At 41.8% G+C, this 15616-nt stretch overlaps 1 protein-coding gene across 2 annotated transcripts in view; it reads right to left on the bottom strand.

Moving 5' to 3' along the window:
• Positions 1–15616, bottom strand: part of SRGAP3 (SLIT-ROBO Rho GTPase activating protein 3) — a 354753-nt gene that overhangs the window by 316274 nt on the left and 22863 nt on the right. The window contains exons 1-4 of one of the 2 annotated variants that reach the window (XM_053219016.1): positions 15144–15228; positions 14197–14398; positions 9803–9856; positions 8850–8924 (exon numbers count right to left, since the gene is read on the bottom strand). The gene's annotated coding sequence lies outside the window, so the exon portion shown is untranslated. Of the gene's footprint in view, positions 1–8849; positions 8925–9802; positions 9857–14196; positions 14399–15143; positions 15229–15616 lie in introns of those variants that run through there. The other variant, XM_053219015.1, reaches the window with a different exon arrangement.

Here is a 15616-nt window from a genome sequence, read left to right as displayed (position 1 = left end):
CCCAAAATAAATAAATTTTTTAAAACTTAAAAAAATAATAATAATCAAAAAAAGCACTGAAATGATTCCAAAGGCTATGGACAGTAAGGAGATAAAAGGAAACTACAATTCAAGGGAACCTGTCTAAAAGATTTTTCATGGGGGCGCCTGGGAGGCTCAGTCGCTTAAGCGTCTGACTTCAGCTCAAGTCATGATCTCACAGTTCAGTTCATGAGTTCAAGCCCCACGTAGGGCCCACTATTGTCAGCACAGAGCCCACTTCTGATCCTCTGTCCCTCCCTCTGCCCCTCCCCTGTTCACGCTCCCTCTCTCAAAAATAAACATTTTAAAAAATTAAAAAATAAAAGATTTTCTATGAATACCTGACAAAGGTATCACTGAGAGCCAATTATTAAATGAGACTCAAGGCATAGATTTCAGGGTCCCCTCTACAAGACCTCTCTGCAGTCTTTTTTAAATGATGGTAACAGCATATGCCTAACACACAGTAGGTACTCTCCAAATATTTGCTGTATGAATCAGTAAACTATCATGTTGGCAAACTACCATTTCCTTGTAGTTTCATCTCTCTTCCTTTCAAATTCAGGTGAATGGCATTTGTTCACCTGATGGATTCACCAGATCTCATTTCCTTTTATTTATAGGGTCAGTGGTAACTCCAAAATTCCTACCTAGGTGCAGCTTAAAGGCAGCAGTCTAGTTGGAAATCGAGTTTGGGGACTTGTCATGAAACTGTTTGCAAAGTACCTTAAATACAACCGAGATGATACCAATTGTTTATATCAATGGAAGTGGAGGCTGATGGAAACAGTGGGGAACTACAGTCTTCTCCAGTGATTCCCTGGCTCTACCAAAGGACAAAGCTAGTCAACTAGATCACAGGAATGTGGTCAACATTCTTGACCTGGGCTCTGTCCTCTATTCAAGTCCAACCTCAGAGCCCATCAATCATATACACCCTTGCCCCATTCTTCCAACAGATTTAGAAACAAGGATCCCTGAACCTCCATGGGTGGCCCCACTGAGTCTTGCACCCTGGTATTCATGTGGTCCCTTCCTAAACTGACTCTGGTCTTGGCTATATGGGTCCTCTGGCCAATACTAGATGAGCAAATGTGATGAAAGTGGGGCTAGATAAGCACTTGCACACCGGGGCTTGTCCCCTTCGAATGCTCCCTTTTGGTACCCTGTTGCCACATAAGAAGGTTGAGCAAGACACATGAATGATGAGGAACCACATCAGGAGAGAGGCCCAGCCATCCTAGCATTCTGCCTAGCAGGCACAAGAGGGCCCTCAGATGAGACCAACAGAATAATTACCTAATCAAACCACAAAATCATGAGAAATAATAAATTATGTTAAACCACTAAGGTTTTTTTTTAATTTTTTTAATTTTTTAAACTTTTTTTAATATTTATTTATTTTTGAGAGAGAGACAGAGCATAAGCAGGGTAGGGGCAGAGAGAGAGACAAAGAATCTGAAGCAGGTTCCAGGCTCTGTCAACACAGAGCCTGACGTGGGGTTCAAACTCATGGACCATGAGATCATGACCTGAACTAAAGTCGGACGCTTAACCAACTGAGCCACCCAGGCACCCCTAAATCACTAAGTTTTAAAGTGGTTCCTTATGCAGCAGTAAAGAACTGAAATAGCTCTGATCCTTATTTTCCTGTCAATTCCATGCTGACCTCAACTGCTATTCCTCTCCTTGGTGCTTACTCCACTCCACCCACAATGGCTGCCTTGCTGTTCCTCTGTCACACCAAGCCCCCACCTCAGGGCCTTTGCACTTGCTGTTCCATTCACCTGGAAAGTATCTCCCCCAGATATCCACATGGCTTGTTCACTCAACTCCTTCAATTCTACTTAAATGCCACCTTCCCATGAAGACTTCCCTCATCAGTCCATTAAAAATTGTCACCACTGGGGCAACTGTCATCACTGAGCCTGGGTGGCTCAGTTGATTATGCAGGCAGCTCTTGGTCATGATCTCATGGTCATGGGATCAAGCCCCACACTGAGTGTAGTAAAGCCTGCTTGGGATTCTCTCTCTTCTCTCTCTGTCCCTCCCCACACTCATGCTCACTCGCTTTCATTCTCTCTCTCTCAAAACAGATAAACAAAAATTGTCACCTGGGTGCCTGGGTGGCTCAGTCAATTAAGCATCTGACTTCAGCTCAGGTCATGATCTCATAGTTCATGAGTTCAAGCCCCGCATCGGGCTTTGTGCTGACAACTAAGAGCCTGGAGCCTGCTTCAGATTCTATGTCCCCCTCTCTCTGCCCCTCCCCTGCTCGCACTCTGTCTCTCTTTATCTCAAAAATAAATAAACATTAAAAAATAAAAAATAAAAAAATAAAAGCCATACCTCCAAATATGGTCACATTTTTTAAAAATACAGGATGATAAATGTGATGCCCATTACATAAAAGAGCCTACAAGAACACTGAGGGGAGTTGTCTAACCCAGTTGTAGAAGTTCAGCAGACCACAAGAGGGTGGGAAGATGTTTGCGGCAGAGATCCAAAGTAAAGACACATTCCCTGGAGAGAATGAAGGGTCCATGAAATGAAGAGACGTAACACAGCATGAAGTTTCTGTTTTACTATAGCCCTTGACAATATGTGCCCAACCTCCCTCTTCTCTCAAAACAACTGAAGGGTTGTGGTCTGCCACCTCCAAGTCCAGTCCTGCTCCTAGTTCCCAGGACAGACTTGACCTGAGACGGCAAGGACATAGCCTTCCTCTACAGAAACCAACACTGAGTCACCCCTCCCCCTCCACCAGGCGGGGTGGGGTTGGGAAGGCGGCCTGGCATTGGGGTCCAGTTCTGATGACCAAATTCAAGCCTCATCCTCAACACCTGGAGCTGTGTCTTGGCAAATTCCTAGCACCTTTGGACTCCAGACCTGTCTGGGAAAAACCACTAAAAAAACAACTAAAAACCACTAAAAAAGCAACCAATAGAAAATCCGTCCTGATCTGCTTAAGCAACTAAGGAGGTTTGTTGGTTTGAAGAACTAAACATTCTAATGGTAGGGGGCTGGACTCAGGCACAGGACTCAAATTATGTCACTGGGACTGAATTTTTCTCCATTTCTTAGCTCTATCTTCAGCTGGGTTGGTTTCATTCATCCTTGGGCTCTTCAAAGGTCCCCAGCCTCTGCCCTAGCTTCAGTCTTTCCCTTCAGGGTATCAAACTGGCTGCTGCACCTCCAGTCCCACCTTTTCCCAGACATAAGAACCAATGGAAGGAGGGCACCTGCCTCTCTCCAGCCAATCCCAGAAAAGCCTTGGCTGTATTTCATTGGTTATGACTGCATTATGTGGCCCATCCCTAAAGAAATCACTGTGGTTTTCACCTAACCTCATGCTGGGGGGTGGGACAAAGGATTTAATAATTTGATTGGCCAGATGGAGACCAAGAGTTGGGAGTGGTGCTCACAGACAACACCTGCTGAGAGGAGAAAACACAAATATGGGCTAGAACCTGAAGAAAGGAAAATGGCTGTTGGAGGGGCAGATAATAACCTCTTACTCCAAGTTTAGCTCCAGAGCCTGGCTTCCAGTACCCCAGCCAAAGAGACAAATAATAGTCCTTGATTAAAGAATATCAAACCTTCTGCCACATTCCATAAAATTCAAAAACATAAATGGTGAGATCATATCTTTTATAATAAAATGAAAATCAAAGATGTTCAAATATACTTAAACCACTGAAACACATGTGGGTCTAAATGATGGTAATGATTTTTCAATATAATTTGTTTTCAGGATTAAAAAAAAAAAAAAGGATGGAATGCTATTATTAACATACACCTTTGAAACAGAAGGATAAAATTAGTGAAAGGAAAACAGTGTCACCAGCTAGACCCCGAGACCTGACCTTTGCTGCCCACCTGCTTATACTCGTCGACCTTTGTCCCACATTTTTTCCTTAAGCTCTTCTTTCTAGCTTATCTCTTAACTCGGGCAAATGGAACCCAAAACCACCCCTCAAATAATAGGGGCAATCCTGACAAGACCTCCAGCTGGCCCAGACCACCCAGACCCGTTTCAGAGTAACCCTAGACTCATGCCTATGCAGATGGACCACCAAGTGACCTCTAGAATGACTGACAACTACCTTTACCTCATTGTAATACTAAAATCTCCATCCAAGAAGGACCACAGCTTTATTTACATAACACAATGTATGTATAGGCATGTTTCCTGAAGGCGCAGGTGCCTCCTTATGACTGCATCTACATACCATGACAAGCCTCCCTTATGTAAATAATCACCTTAAGCCTAAATAAGGAACCCATTCACCCTTGCTCAAGGAGTCACTGCTTTGGAAGTCATTCCCCGACCCCCCCCCACCCCCCGCCGTGATCTCCTTATTTGATACAAATAAAGTTTACTTTGGGTGACAATTCCACCTAGTGTATCTGTGACTCACCAAGGAGCAAACTCACGTTGGTTCACTGGCTCAGTTATAAGATGGAATGATCTGAATCATGCCTAGGCTGGTAGGAGGAAGGCAGGAGAATGGGGACAAAAAAATTAAAAATTAAAAATTTGGGAATGAAAACAGGGTGGAGGTTCCTCAAAAAATTAAAAATAGTTCTACCCTATGACCCAGCAATAGCACTGCTAGGAATTTACCTAAGGGATACAGGAGTACTGATGCATAGGGGCACTTGTATCCCAATGTTTATAGCAGCACTCTCAACAATAGCCAAAGTATGGAAGGAGACTAAATGTCCATCAACTGATGGATGGATAAAGAAATTGTGGTTTATATACACAATGGAATACTATGTGGCAATGAGAAAGAATGAAATATGGCCTTTTGTAGCAACATGGATGGAATTGGAGAGTATTATGCTAAGTGAAATAAGTCATACAGAGAAAGACAGATACCATATGTTTTCACTCTTATGTGGATCCTGAGAAACTTAACAGAAGACCATGAGGGAGGGGAAGGAAAAAAAAAAAAAGAGAGAGAGGGAGGGAGCCAAACCATAAGAGACTCTTAAAAACTGAGAATAAACTGAGGGTTGATGGGGGTGGGAGGGAGGGGAGGGTGGATGATGGGTATTGAGGAGGGCACCTGTTGGGATGAGCACTGGGTGTTGTATGGAAACCAATTTGACAATAAATTTCATATTTAAAAAATAATAAAAAAATAAAAATTAAAAAAATTAAAATTAAAAATTAAAATAAGTCACGCCTATTATCAAAAACCCATTTCAACAGACTCCAAAGGCTGTCTGAATTCTTCTCTGGTAATACAATTTTGCTTTGTCAAATATTTCATAAAAGTGGGTCACTGGCTAGAGCCAAAAATACTTTTTCGGGCTTTTTTTTTTTTTAATGTAGAGATTTGTTTCATATGATTTTTTTTAAGCTGGATTTTTAAGTTGAGCCAATATTTTTGTCCATCTGAAGGAACGCACAGAATATATTTGTTTAGAAATCAGCTATCCTAACAATTTCTAAAATTATTAAAGAAACATTTGATTTAATAACTGTTCTGCCCCTTAACTACTCCCTGCTAAGCATCTTAAGGCAGAAGAAGAGGTTTTAGGAAGGTTTGCTTTTTTTTTTTAAAGCCTGAGAAACTGGGACTTCCCTACATTTCAAAGCACAAAGGCCTATTATTCAAGGAAAGGGGCCGGGGAGGCAGAGCAATTCAATTTTGTAGGCCACCGTGTACTTCTTCCTTTCTCCTGCCAAATCAAGGCTCACCCCAGTCCCAAGTGGACCACAAGCGGGGCAGTCCTCTGTGAAAAAGTGAAAGCAATCGAGGAAAAAGAAAAAGCAGTCAGCCAGGAGAGCCTGGGGAGCACTCATTATATTTGAATAGAGCCAGTAAAAGGGGCCTTTGCTGGGCTGCCTGGGTGGGGCCACTCCATTCACACTCCCATTGTAAATTCCATCCGTGTGCTATCATTTCCTGACCCAGAAATGGGGAAATGTTTCTGCCATAAATTTCCCTAGGACCTTGCCTGGCCACAAAATCATTCCCTATGAAGTTCACCGGCTCCTTGGAGATTTGGTAAAGGTTTAAGATCATGTTTGCCTGTGATCCCCTCTCCCCCATTTACTAAATAAAGGGTCTCTTTCCAGCCTCCCTTGTTTTCCTCTCAGGAGCTGGATCCTCAATGAAGTGAAATAAAAGGGGTATGGTTATGAGGAAAGCTTTGGGGGAAATCAGAAGCTCTCCTGTCCTCATGTGGAACATTTAAAATATCTGGCTAGCCTAAAGCCGACGCTAGTCAAGTATTAAATTGTAAACTGAGTGTTTGACTGAGTCTGAGAAACTTGGCTCTTAAACTCTAGCATGCATTAGAACATCCTCAAAGAGTTTCTGATTCAGTAGTTCTGGGGGGAAGGGGGGACAGAGAATGTGCATTTCTCACAAATGCCCAGTGGTGCTGATGCTGCTGGTCCTGGGACCAGACCCTGAGAACCCCTGATGTAGGGAATGGCTGCACCAGACCCCAAACATCAAGTATGTATGTTACATACATTCTGAGGCTCAATAACATCTGAATTCATACTTGGTAAACACTCTGGTGCCTACCTACAGACAAAGGCTAAGTGCTTTCTGTGGTAGTGGGTATGGGTCTCAATCTACCACACAGATAGAAAATATTTTTAAACTCAACTTCATGTTTAGCCCCTATTCGACCAGAGTGGCAGAACATAACCTCAGTTAATCTGAAGACTTCCTCCCACCTTCAAGGAATGCCTCTAGGTTCTAGGTGCTTATGGAGAATCGTGGTACAGGGAGGGGGTAGGACAGAAGTGCCCTCTGGTCCTTGCTGTCATCTATCTATGTGGTTGTCAAGTGAAATCACCATCACCTTTGTCAGGCCTACAGGCTTCAATCCTCAGTGATCAGCACTGATGTGTCCTTCATCCCCAGGATGCATGACCCCTTCCAACCCAGCACTATTTGTGGGTCACCTTGGGAACCCAGAATCTGCCAGCTATGTCCTTTCTGCTCCCCAGGGCTCTATCTAGAAAGGAGGGCACGGGCCCCTCTCATTCTGCTGCACCTGTGCTTTCATTACACCCCCCTGCACCTGCCTTGGTCTCTCCTCCTTCCACCCACCCCGGCACCTCTGCCCAAACAGTGGACTTTTACCAGTCTGAAGAAGCTCTCGCCCTCTCTTCAAATCCCTTGCTTCCACTCATTTTGACCAGTCCAGGGCTTTCAATGTTCTCCTGAGGGCATTAGGCTTTTGAAAGCCAAAGCCAGAAAGATTCCTATTTGTTTTTTTCTGCTCTGACATTTCCTTTCCTGAGTTAACGAGCACAGAATAGCCTAGCTGCTTGAATGGAGAAAATGCATAAAAGAAAGATGCTTAGAAGGGAGAAAACATAGGGGCACCTGGGCGGCTCAGTCAGTTGAGCATCCGACTTCAGCTCAGGTCATGAACCTACCAGTCGTGGCCTCAAGCTCCATGTCAGGCTCTGTGCTGACAGCGCCGAGCCTGCTTCAGATTTTCTGTCTCCCTCTCTCTGCCCCTCCCCTGCTGGCATCCTCCCTCCCTCTCCCTCTCTCTCAAAAATAAATAAACATTAAAAATAAATAAATAAATATACAAAAAAGAAGGGAGAAAAAATAAACTTGCTTTAAACACACACATATAAACATTAGCATTTTACAATTATTACCCACTATTATCGCAATATCTACATTCTCCTGTTTAATCTCCAAGGCACTGCTGTGAGGTAGATAGTATTCTTCCATTTTATAGATGAGAAAATTAGGGCTTAGAAAGATTAAAAAGCCTTCCCTAAAGCCACATATATCAGGTTTTGAACTCAGAGCTTCTGCTTCCTAATCGAAAGCTAAATATACCATACCTCAGCTTAACTTCAAAATGAAGAAAGGGAGAGAGAGAGAAGCCTGCTGATGGAAGGCAAAGGCCAGCAAACTGGTCAGCAGATGTCTGTCAGGAAATAATTTAACCCAAGGGATACTATGAAACCAAGAAGTAGGTGGTAACAAGGGACAGTGAAAAAATAAAGCAAAATGCAAGGGGTTAAGGGGTTTATAGACAGCACAGACTAAGGAGTCAAGAGGCCCAGAGTCAAGACCACAGATTAGGGAGTAACAATTTCCTAATTATGAGAGATAGGTTAGGTGTCCAGAAAAGGAAGACTCAAGCCAAAGTGCTCTGTGACCTTCAAATCCTGAGCAGACTAGGAATCAGAAATACAGGGAGTCATGGAACTAAATCAAGGCATCAGGAATCAAGAACTAGACCTTCAACTATGAAAGGGTACATCTGCCTTTAAATGGTCCTCCTGGGAAACTAAAAGCCTACAAGTAGAGTAGGAACATGAGCGTGACAGGACGCAGCTGAGTGAAAAGCCATGACAGGAACACGGGAGCAGAGATGAGAAAATGTCTTCAGGGTCAAAGGTACCTCGCTGTGCACAGGGAACATCTACTGTCATTGCCTAGCATGCCCTCCTCTGATAACAAAGCCCATCTCATCCGTTTGAGGAACAAATTTCCCCAACACGGCTCATGGGTTCAAGAGGGATTGGCTGCCTACTGGCCAGGCCTGGATTCCATGTCACAGTGACTGGCTCAGAGGTGAGTCTATGACCAAAGGTAGGCCAGTCAGCATTACTATGGTCTGAATATTTGTGTCCTCAGGCCCCACCAAGTTTATATGTTGAAATCCTAACCCTTAAAGATGGTATTTGCACATAGGGCATTTGGGAGGTGCTTAGGTCATGAATGTAACTAGGGTTCCTATAAAAGAGATTCACACCCCCACCCCCCCCCCCAGAGATCCCTTACCCCTTCTACCAGGTGAATATACACCAAAAAAAGTACCTTCTACCAATCAGGAAGTGGGTCCTCACCAGCCACACCAAATCTGCTGGCATCATGATCTTGGACTTCCAGCCTCTAGAACGGTAATAAATAAATTTCAGTTGTTTATAAACTACCCAGTCTGTGGTATTTTGTTAAAACAGCTGAAAAGGACTAAGACAAGTGTCAACCTTGTAACTATTCTGGAGCCATAGGCAAAGAGATAATTGGTCTATTAAGCTTGCTAAGCCAGTAGAAGATAAGCTTGGAGCTGATGCTGTCCATCTAGACTGTCTTTAGGGAAAGCATGCCTGAGAATAAAGCCAACAGCACAGAAGGTAGGGCCAAAATCAGAGGCAGACCAGAAGAGAAAGAAAATTTACCCTGAGAACATACTCTGGGGCCCTGCATCCAATCACTACACATTCATCCCCATGAATTTCTCAGGTGAACTGATAAATTCCCATTTTTGGTTAAATGTCACTTTCTCAAAGAGTCCTTGCTAATTCACCGTGCCCCCAGCCATAGCAGGATAGGGACAGCCATTCTGAAGTGCCATATCTGATTTCTTGACCCATAGATATTATGAGAGATCATAAATGATATTGACTATTTTTAAGCCACAATGTTTTGAGATTGTTACACAGCAATAGATAACTAATACAAAGTCCAAGAACAAAACAGCAAATGGTTATTAGCTCAAGGGCTAACTAACTCCAATCAACTGACAGTGGTCTAGAGAAAGTTGCATCAGAGCTGAGCAAGAAAGAGGTGAAATTAAATTAGCGGTGTCTGTCATGAAATGGTAAGTGATAGCAACTGTGTTTTTTATTTGCCAACCCTGGTCTAACACAATTGATTATAGACCCTGATAACAATGTCCAAAGAGGAAAAGGAAGAAAAAGACAGGTAGAGGGGGTAGCAAAAGAAGCACTTGACTTTAAGACACAAAGATTCCAATCTCAGCTACTTACCAGCCATGGGAGCTTGGGGAGGTTGTGAGCTTCTCTGGGGCTCAGTTTCCTCGCCTGCAAAATCATGAGAGGGTTAAATTAAATGAGATTGTAACACAGATGTCTGGCAGTAGGTCCTCAATAAGTGAGAGGGTGGTGGGAGTCCTGGCTGAGCCTAAGCAAACTTTGGGTGTGTGGAATGGATGTGAGGTCCATTTGACTTTCAAAAACAGCAACAAGTCACAGCATTCAAGGCCTTCCTAAAGCTCTTCTCCCCAAAGTGCATCCTATGAAATGCATTCTGTCAAATACTAGTCATGTTGGATCTTAACAGGTATTACACAAATGAAGAGAGTTTGCTTACATATATTTATCAAATGACCCAGAAATCCCATTCCTGGTATTCACCGTAGAGATGTGAAAATTTATGCTTACACAAAAACCTGTACATGAATGTTTACGGCAGATCTATTCACAATTACCAAAAGACTGGAAACAACCCAGATATATTTCAACAGTATAAATAAACATGGAATATTATTCAACAATAACAAAGACCTAAACATACACACACACACACACACACACACACACACACACACACACAGACCTAATGATATATGCAACAACATGGGTGACTCTCAAAAGGTATTACCTGAATAAAAAAAGCCAGTCTCAAAGGCTATATAGTATATAATTCCATCTATATGACATTCTTATAAAAGAGAAATGTCAAAAAGAAAACTATATTGGTAGAGAAAAGTCAGTGGTTGCCAGGGGTTAGAGAAGTAGGGGATGTGATTATAAAAGGGTAACATAAGGGAGTTTGGGGGTGTAATAACACTATTCTCTGAATGTGGTCATGGTTACACAAATCCACATATGTGTAAAATTTCAAAGAAGTATACACCAAAAAAAAATGTTAATTTTACTGTATATTATTTTTCAAAATGAAATTAAAGGAAAAATACTTATAAATGTGGAAATTTGGGGACAGAAAACAGGATGCTTTACAATAGGAGTTCTCAGAGCCCTTAACATGCTTTACTCACATATTTAATAGGTATTAATTAACTGTATATTTATTAAATCACAAATGAGTATCTAATGGGGATGCCCGGCTGGCTCAGTTGGTGCATCATGTGACTCTTGATCTCAGGGTTGTGAAGTTTGGGCCCAACATTGGGTGTAGAGATTACTAAAAAATAAAAAATAAATCTTTTAAAAGAATGAGCATCTATGATGCTCAAAAACTAGAAGAGAAAATATGTAGCATTTCCCTAACTTATTTGACCACAGAATTTTTTTTCTCACAGCATCTGAGGATTCTGGTGTTTCCTGGATTCACTCTGGGAAATTCACATTTGGTAACAGGTATGAGCTCTTGCCTTGATATCTGGGATCCAGAGAAGACTAAAATGATAGGTTGTAAGTCAGGTACTATTTAACACCGAGTAACGGAGGGGCGCCTGGTTGGCTATATTAGTGGAATATGCAACTTTTTAAAACAGTTTTTATTTATTTATCTTGAGAGACAACGTGCGCGCACATGGCAGAGGGCCAGAGAGAAAGGGAAAGAGAGAGAATCCCAAGCACATGGGGCTCGAACTGACGAACTGTAAGATCATGACCTGAACTGAAATCAAGAGTCAGATGCTTAAATGACTGAGACACCCAGGCACCCCTTGCATACAACTCTTGATCTTGAGGTTGTGAGTTCAAGCCCTACACTGGGTGTAGAGATTACTTAAAAAATAAAATCTTAAAAAAAAAAAAAAACAACAACAAAAAACACTGGGTAATTGAGACTGCCCTATACAAATGCCAGGGTGAGGAGGTTACAAGTAATAAAAAGTAATAAGTACTCTTCTGGTTTTTAAAACTTTTATGTATACATCTAAAAATACACACCAATATTTCTCTGTGTGTATGTGTATGTCTCTCTCTGTTTCTCTACCACTCATTCATATGTGCATGTGCACTGAAAAAAAAGTCTAGAATCTAAAGGAATTCACCAAAAGACTGTTAGTGGCTAAATCTGTGGTAAAATATTGGGTAACCTCAAATATATTTTCTCTTCTTGCTTTTCTATTTTTCATGATTTTTCATGCTAGGAATGTGAATTACTTGTAAAACAAACAAACAAAAATAGCTAAGGATTTTTAAAAAAGAAAATTTAAAAGTAAAATTAGCTACAATTTATTTGAGCACCTACCATGTGCTGGGAACTATACAAAGCACTTTCTATACATTATCTCTCATTTAGTCCTCACAATTTTTGTGAGAGGCATTACTACTGTTCCCATTTTAAAGATGAAGAAATGAGACTCGAAGCAATTTGCCCAATTACTATGATGTGGATTGAATTTGGAATACAATTATAGAGGCGTACACATACACACCAGCTGTTTTCATATGCACTACACTTTTTTTTTTTTAATGTTTATTTTTGAGAGAGAGAGAAAGACAGAGCATGAGCACGGGAGGGGCAGAGAGAGAGGGAGACACAGAATCTGAAGCAGGTTCCAGGCTCTGAACTGTCAGCACAGAGCCCAACACGGGGCTCAAACTCACAAGCCTTGAGATCATGACCTGAGCCAAAGTTGGACGCCCAACCAACTGAGCCACCCAGGTGCCCCATCATACGCACTACACTTTAGAGACAGCTGGCTCAGTTGTCTGAGACTCAAAACCCAGATACAACCACCCTTTCCAACCCCAAATATCCCATAAATTCTCTCCTAGATAACTAGCCATGTGGTAGAGTGAAAAACTTGGCCACAATATTTTGAGGCTCCTCAAAATATTGCAAGAGGAGAGGTAGATTCCCCATTCCTCAAAACTGAGCTGATCTTGAGACTTGCAAATTTGTGTCTGTATTTGTAATTCAGAATTTCTGAATTCTGAATTGACAGAATATGGTAGAAGTGATGCTGTGTAAGTTCCAAAGGTGTTGCAGCTTCCATCTTCATACTCTTGGAACCCCAAGACCACCGTGGTATGAAGCCAAAAATGAAATACCATACAGACAATGAGGCCCAGCCATTCCTGCTATTCCAAATGAGCCCATCCCCCAACTAACCTTACAACTGAATATAGCCACATAAGTGAGCCCAGGCAAACCAACAGCAGAAAATAGTTCAGAGTAATATATTATTGTTGGTTTAAACCATTAAGTTGTGGGGTGATTTTTTATGCAGCAATAGCTAACTGATACAACTTGAATTGCTCTCTCTCAAGTTGTTGAGGAGCCTGTGCTGGGTCACTACTACAGAAAAATACTAATCTAACACAGTGTGGTAAAAGCCCTTTTAGTGAGGTTCTCTTGCACCTCTTTTCCTAATACAGAGATCAAGCCCACACTCCATGCCCAAGAAGTGACTACAGACAGGTCTCAGACTCCCTTTCATATAGACCAAAGGTTTATTCTTCTCAAAACAGAACTATACAACTGAACAGATACTGGTAAGAAAGTGAGGAAGATTACATAATAAAGAATATCAAAAGAGCTCCTTTTGAAAAACAACAGAATATAATCATAGAAGCATACATGCCCACAGCCAGCTACTCATATGCACTCTACTTTAGAGACAGCTGGCTCCATCGCATAGGAAAAATGTGTGCTGAAATCAATTAATTTTGTTTCCTTTGCTTTTATAGCACATTAGGTTTTCCCCCCAAGATTTAGTGAGTAATGAAACATATTAACTGTAGCAGGCTGAGTTTCAATTAAAGACAGAAGGCAAGGGTCATTTACCTACAACTAAATGCTTCTTCAATAATAACAGGCTCATGAGCAAAAGGAACTTGCTACAAAGAGAATATGACAAATTGTTACTACAACCATCATTTTCAGACACAAATGGCTCTAGACCAGAAGACCATACTAGCTCAAAACATGATATGGAACCCACTGCTAACACCAAGGAATATTCCTTGCACGTTGGGTAACTCCCTGTCAAAATCGGCAACCATGAGGATAGGGAAAAAAATACCCTAGCTTCTTGAAGGTTATCCTCTCTCTTGACAGGATGACTCGGCATATTTTCATTTTACAAAATACTGGAATGTTGTCGCAGATTAACTGAACTCTTAAAATAACATCACAGTCTACATTTTAAAAGCAACATCACCAACAAAATAGTGCAGCGCTGTTCGGGGCTTGAGGATGACAATTCTTTTCAGAAGAGAGGGTCTCACAGGGAAAAGAACACAGATGGTATCTTGTAGCTCCCTCACAGCGGGTCACTTTACATTCCTTACTCTCTTTTAAATGCTATTGACAGAACGCCCTCTCAGTCTTTCCTTCCTCTTCGTTTCTCATATTTCTTGGCCGTCCTTTTGTTGATTTCAATCACTTGGCCGCTTCTAATTCTCCCTTTCCTTGGACCTTAGTCTTCTCTTTTCTGCCTTACCTGATACACAAAGAGTAAGACTGCTCCTCATATGACAGCCCCGCATTTCTCCACTGTTAGCACAAAGAAAGAATTCTCTCTCAGACAGGGTCTGGTTACCCTGCAATTTTCTGTGTCCTTCTTTTCTCAAAGATACAAGTCAGTCAGTCTCTCTCTGTGTATGTCTTCTGTCTGTCTCGGTCTCTCTCTCCAGGCATCCAATCTGTGATAAAAGAGCGAGACAATGTTTGGTTAATGTTCTGACAGACTGAAAGTAGGACTTAATCATAAGCAAATTTTAAATAGCTCTTTCAAACATTTCCTTAAAGTCGTACTGATGTGGTTTGAAGTGTTGGGGTTTGGAGCTGGGGGCCAAGAAAGAATTCTTGAGATATCTTCAGTGCAAAAGGTGATTTTATTAAAGCACGGGGGCAGGACCTGTGGGCAGAAAGAGCTGCACTGGGGTTGTGAAGAGTGACTCTTCAGGTTGGGAGGGGGTTAAGGATAGCATAAGTCTCTAAGGTACTTTGGAAACAAGGTTTCCTTCCAGGACCTTGAAGGGCTAGCTGCTGTTAGGAAAAGGTCATTTATTTCTGTTCAGTAAAAGCTCAGTCACGAGACCCTTCAGATGTGTATCAGTGGGCCATATGCTTGGAGTACCAGTGCCAACATATATCTTGGGGGTAGAGATAAAGGAAGTTTCCAAAGGAATTTTTATATGTTAAAGTACGTACAGGATCCTGGGGAGTCGGGATAACATTAAGCTAAGATTCCCTTTTTGCCTTCAGCAAAGTGTCATCACGGAGGCAGCTGAGCTCCTAGAGAAATATCACTGCCTGTTTCAAGGACTTGTCAATGGGCTGTAGGCAGTAAGGGAATTTAATTTTTCATTTGCCTTTGTTTCCCACATCAGTAACCAGACATAGCTCCTAACACAGAAGTGGAATTAAATTCAAGTCAACACTTACTTAGTGTCTACCACTTGCCACACCTCATGCTGGGCATAGAGATCTAAGTAAGGCTTAGGGTCTGCCATCAAGGAGAAAACTTATAAATAAAAATTATAAAGAAAAGCAAAGAATAACAGTCAACTACTTGATGGAAAGCCTAACAAATATCACCTAAGTATCACCAATTGGAAAGAAGTTCTTAGTAGAGTGAGGTTCTGTTTTGTTTTATTTTATGAATATAATTTATTGTCAAATTGGCTTACATAAAACACCCAGTGCTCATCCCAACAAGTGCCCTCCTCAATGCCCATCACCCATATTTCTTCTCCCCCATCACCCCATCCACCCTTAGTTTGTTCTCTGTATTTAATAGTCTCTCGTGGTTTGCCTCCCTCCCTCTCTGCATCTATTTTCTTTCCCCTTCCCTTCCCCCATGGTCTTCTGTCCACTTTCTCAAGATCCACATATGAGTGAAAACATATGATATCTGT

The sequence above is a fragment of the Acinonyx jubatus genome, chromosome A2 (genome assembly GCF_027475565.1).
Source record: "Acinonyx jubatus isolate Ajub_Pintada_27869175 chromosome A2, VMU_Ajub_asm_v1.0, whole genome shotgun sequence".
NCBI classification, from domain to species: Eukaryota; Metazoa; Chordata; class Mammalia; order Carnivora; family Felidae; genus Acinonyx; species Acinonyx jubatus.
Note: the sequence above shows the minus strand (reverse complement) of the source record. Positions and strands in the feature narration are given on the sequence as shown.